At 35.7% G+C, this 5,783-nt stretch overlaps 1 non-coding gene across 1 annotated transcript; it reads left to right on the top strand.

Annotated features, from left to right (window-relative positions):
• The first annotated feature begins 503 nt into the window (after nt 1-503).
• Nucleotides 504-575, top strand: Trnag-ucc. Its single transcript has one exon. It is a non-coding gene; the product is annotated as a tRNA-Gly (tRNA).
• Nucleotides 576-5,783: the final 5,208 nt, after the last annotated feature.

The following is a 5,783-nucleotide window of genomic DNA, read 5'->3' as shown; positions in this document are numbered from 1 at the left end:
GTAATATGGTGAAAATTTTACCATGTACCCTCCTAGCCGAATTTCGGCCATGGCGGCCAATCTCAACCAACAGCACCTAGGTACGCAATAAATATTATAGTGCACAAGTTTGTGTGCAATACACAGGTTTACTCTGTTTCTTCCCTCTCTTAGTCCAGTGGGGCGGAAATTCAACATGAACGGGGAGAGATCAGGCGCAGCACCAAGGGGTTTATGTGCTTTCCGAGGACGGAGGCTTCACACCGCAACGTCCTGACTTCGAGCTGCGACTGAGAAGTTTTTAAAATGGATGAATCCATCCACAATTTTGACCTCCCTCCCTCTCCCACCGTCACCGAGCGTATGAGTCTACCATACTGATTCGTTTTGGCGAATAGTGCAGGATCAGTCTATATATCAATTAAGTCAGGATTACATGTCTCATTGTTCGATATGAGTTAGTACATGATACGAAAACAAATAAAATTCAATACTATTGCTTACTTAAACCGACTATGGCATATGCGTTGGTGGTGTAATGGTCAGCATAGTTGCCTTCCAAGCAGTTGATCCGGGTTCGATTCCCGGCCAACGCACAAGCTATTTTTCGAATAATATTTTTTTACATACTATTTATTTACAATTACCGGATTTCAACAATATTGAAAATTACAGAATTATTAGAGTACATTTCGTTATACTCAATGAGCCGCAGCCATTTTCATAATTAATAACAGGATTTGAATCCACGCACCATGTTAATTGCTCACTTATCAAATTACCGAACTTCTGCTAATTAACGCGCAACAAAATTTTAGAATTCGAAATCCTGGGCGGATTGGGGACTTTGCGTTTCCATTTAAAATGTCCGTAACCGCGCGGTCCTGACCGCTAATGCCGTTTATCGACTGCAAATCTGATTGGTTTATTTTATTCAAAAATGAGTGTTCGTTGATTATTTTATCATCATAAGTAGTAACTATACGTTGAGCTATACAGGGTCATTTTGACATAGCTCTACTAAATGAAACCCCATACTCGTCTTCTTTGCTGACATTGTGCCAAAAATCATCCCTTAATAACGAATATTTTCACCAAAAATTTTGATTTTAAGTTTCAGATTTTTTTATTATTTTATAGTTAAATGCGAATATGGCGCGTGCGTGAGTGCATTTCTGACTGAGAGTATGATGTTGCCGCTGCGACAAATTCTCTTAGAGTAGTAGTAGTGGCATAAGGGCGCGTAAAATTAAAATGATTTTTTATTAATTATAATTATTTATAAAAAATACATAAATATAAAAATATTTTATATTTTTATATTTATGTATATATGTGTATGTTTTTTTTGCAATAATTGTATTTATTTATATTATGTATGTATAGTATTTGTATTTATGTATAGTATTTTTTTTTCTTATCTTTAAGTAAGAAATTAATTAAATCCTTCGTACGCCTTATGCTGCCCCTTATTATTCCGTTTTCTCTTATATCCATCCCATGGTTGTCTGTAAGAGATCGCCTTGTGCGATAAGACCGCCATTTGTACTTTTTTCTCTTTTCTTCTTACATTATTTTTATCCATGGTGTACAATAAGGTGTAAATAAATAAATAAATAATTATTTTGTTAGAAACATGAATCTAATGTAATGTCAAAATGTCTCTGTATATCCTAGTCCATTTTTTTATGTATGCACGACAAAGAGACCCTACTGCATCTGATGGTAAGTAGAGTGGGGTCCAATAGAATGTTGATTGACGACAGATGATTACCCCTTCCCAGTCGTCAGAATTATGTCTGTTGGAACCGGATAAACACAGGCTGATCTCGGAACGCAAGACACTTACGTGGGCCACTATGGTGGGTTTTAACACCTTGTGTACGGTGGTCGCTATCCGGGCGGATATAAAATGTACCCTGTCAATTATAATAATACAATATTGAATTGCTTGTTTGCTTTTTGTGTCTTCCAGTATGGTGAAGAGGATGCTTATACACAGCCAAGCTAGATAGCGATCACCGTGTAATTCTAATAAGTAGACTCGTTCCTGGAAGTCACATTCCAGTGTTCATTGATGTGTATGATATTAAGAAAACAAGTATTCCGGTGATCAAAGAAGTAAGCAACGGACTGCAAATATCTAAAGAACAGACAATAAAAAGATTCCAAGAATTATTTCCAAATAAATACACCGAACATAATATCATTCAATTTCTTTATTACAATGCCATGTAAAATTCATTTCAATTTGAATTTCGAACTCTGACTTCTAGAACACCTGAACTTTCACATTTTAGAATCCCGTTCTAGATTGGGTCAAATTAGATTATGCCGTATTGCTTACCAAAGTTTTACGGCCGGAGCCTTTCGATTTATACCCCGTAAAAAATGTACGCTCTGCCAAATATTTATACAACGGGTTGGGTGTTTCGTGACGATTCCGAATAGAGGTTGGGGTCTTTCAGATATTTATGGGTTTTCAATGCTTGATGTGTCTCTGTACAGTTTCAAGAGATAACATGATTTTGTTTGTTTTTTTTCTGTATGGATTAGGCTCATGTTTTTTTTTTCATATTTCAAATGAATATATGAGTTTAACTGGTTTTCGGATTTTATCGCGGTTTTAATATTTTACTTTTTCTCCCGACGTTTCGAAGACTTTGCAACCTTCATGGTCACGGGGGGGACTCAACAATGAAGACTGCAGTTTAATTTTTATGTCTAACATCCGCGTAAACATAAGAAAAGAATATATGAATGATGGTATTCTTTATATGTCATAGCATTTGTAGAGAAACGATTTTTTTCCATATTTCGAATGAATATACAAGTGAAGGTGGTAGGATATAATTTACCTCCACCCGGATGGCGACCACCGTCCACAAAGTGTTAAAACCCGACATAGTGGCTCACGAAAGTGTGTCGCGTTCAGGGATCAGCCTGTGTATATCCGGTTTCAACAGGCCGGCACAACTGTGTCGACTGCCGATGGGTAATCTCCTCTCATCAGTCGACATTCTACTGGACCCCACTCCACTTACCATCAGGTGCAGTGACGTCACTTTGCTATGTATGATTAAAAAAAATGGTATTCTTTCGATTATTGGCTAAGTTTAATGCAGTCTGGTCATTGACGAATGATATTTGCCTATAAGTAATATCAAAGGTCGGGCACTGATATCATTTTTATCTAACCATATTTGAAGTTTACCGATGTATCTCAATCAGTTATCATTAGGCGACTGTCTGTTATTTGTGAAACTGCGTCGAGTTTTTCGATTTGTAATTGTATAAAATAAATATTATTCAAATTTGCGGCTTATTTTGTGAGCTCTATTTTACTTAACCAATCCTTTGTAATAAGTATGAAAAGATACGCTTCACCGACCTCAGATAAATTAGGACTTAGGGCGGAGAATGATGTTGATTTATTTGTTCGTAGATCGGGGTTTGCACACGTTAAGCCAGTAAGAATCGCTGGATAAATTGTGTTTTTTTTTCATATATGAAGGACAACATGTTTGGAGGTTAAAATATTGGTCTAGAAAACTAGACAAAGTAACAAACACATGCATTTATTCCCAAAAGGAAACGAAGAGTCGCGTAGACAAAGTAAAAATATTTAAAATACTGCATAACACGGTAGTGCACTTGTTAAAATACATAATATTTTCATTACTAATTAGACAATCAAGAGGATCTTAGCAGATTGTTTGGACAGTCGTGACAATCTTGCCTTTAATAATCAACGTCATTACTCTGACGATGGAGAATATAACTTCTTTTTAGTAATCAACTGCTTCTGTATGTTTATGCATATACACTCACACTCACACTCACGCTTATATACTCAAAGGGGTGGGGAGAGGTGTAACTAATGCACCCACTTCCCGCAATGTTTACTCCATCCCATAATGTTATTGTAGCAGGTTAAAATATACCGCAATTATAACTCATTACAGAACAAACATTAAACAACAATATATTTGATAAATGGAACACAGTTTGTGGATTGCCAACGTCAAAAATAAATGTAAATCATGAACCAATGGTCATAACGTAATGTAAAAGTAATTTACTTATATCAATCAATTAATAAATTACCGTTAATCAATATGCTACTAAATAAATATCAGGTGTTCAATTATGATTGAATGCATTTTGCGTCGAGCAAATACTATTAAAATGTTGATGACTTCTGACGTAATAGACTGATACCTATTAATATTTATAAGTGTTGTGATAGGAGTATATTTTTATATGCATCTATTTTGAAATTACGTTACTAAGTGACACCACGTACTTAAATTTTTGAATAGAACACTTAACAATAATTTACTTGAGCCGTAGATGTATTGCGTGTAAGCTTCAATCAAAGTTGGTATCAATAAAAAGAACTTATAATTGACATCCTCTAGTGCAACTACTTCTATTCTAAGAAAATTCGTCACATATATATTTTTTACTATAATTACTAAATTACTCTTAAATTCAATAGGCTATTTGCATCCCGAGAAAATATTAGAAAAGTTATTTAACGTGGGTTGAGCCGCATGCAAAAGCTAGAGTAATATAATTCTCGTAATTTCCAATAATGCAGTTGCCTTTCTAGTAGTCATATATTATGCTAACTGGCATATGCCTAGAAACCATTGTGCTTGTACACTGCTCATTGCTAAAGATATCCTCGATAAAGCTATGACACCATGTAGATGCCACGTAAGTGTATCGCTTTCCGAGATTACCCTTTCCAACAGGCCGGCATGATTATGTCGACTGTCGAGGGGTAATCATTGCTCGTTAGTCGACGTTCTATTGGACCCCACTCCACTTACCATCAGGCACAGTGCGGTCACCTTGCCACGCTCGTATAAAAAAAAGACAACTGTCGAATATAAAATATTATTTATATCTCTAGATTTCATTGTTCAATGCTTTTAATCAAAACCTACAAAAAATGGCGAACAAAGGCATTAATCTAACACTGAAAACAAATTCATACCTCCGTGCAGTCCCAAACCCTAATTGCGCCTCATTTTAGTACAAATCTTAGCTTTAAACATAAATCAAGTTCACTAAGGGACAAAAGCACTTTTCTTTTGAGAAGCGAGGGGCCGGGAGGTCCGCATGCGAAATGAGCGTCTTTTGTAACTTGACGACGGTGCTCCTGTCTCGGAAATGGACCCGCGGCCAATCCGGGACTCCGAGGATATATACGCGTTTTTAGATCCAGGGTAAGTGGGGTTTAAAGTGTAGATAAGCAAACTCTTATACTGAAAGCAAGTTATAATAAAGAAAGTGAAAATCTTGAAATCAAACTATTTTACGGATTTTGTTATTTAGTATATCAAAGTTATTGCAACAGTTACAACTTTTCGGATGACCAACACCTCAGTCCACCAGTGACCATGAAGGCTGCAAAGTCTTCGAAACGTCCGAAGAAAATTATGAAATAAAAAACCGCGATATAATCCTTAAAATAGTTTTATTTAAATGTCTAACATTCGCGTAAACGTAAGAAATCATTAAGTGAAAATCTTATTTTGTGACATTAAGGACAATGTATGTTAATATAATAATATTATACAGAATATTTTTTTTATCCCGGTAATTTAGTGCCACGGAAATATAAAATATTTTAATCGTACTAATTACCTACTCTATGGAACGCTGCAGTATTTTAGGAACTTTTGTAACGGGAGTGGATTTTCACTCGGGCGAAACCGCAAGCAAAGCCTAATTTCTTATAAATCTACTTCAATCAACAAAGCTTCAATAGTTCCCCGTTGGTACAAGATGAT

This window comes from Manduca sexta, chromosome 28, assembly GCF_014839805.1.
Source record: "Manduca sexta isolate Smith_Timp_Sample1 chromosome 28, JHU_Msex_v1.0, whole genome shotgun sequence".
Taxonomy (NCBI): Eukaryota; Metazoa; Arthropoda; class Insecta; order Lepidoptera; family Sphingidae; genus Manduca; species Manduca sexta.
This window is presented reverse-complemented; position numbering and strand designations above follow the sequence as displayed.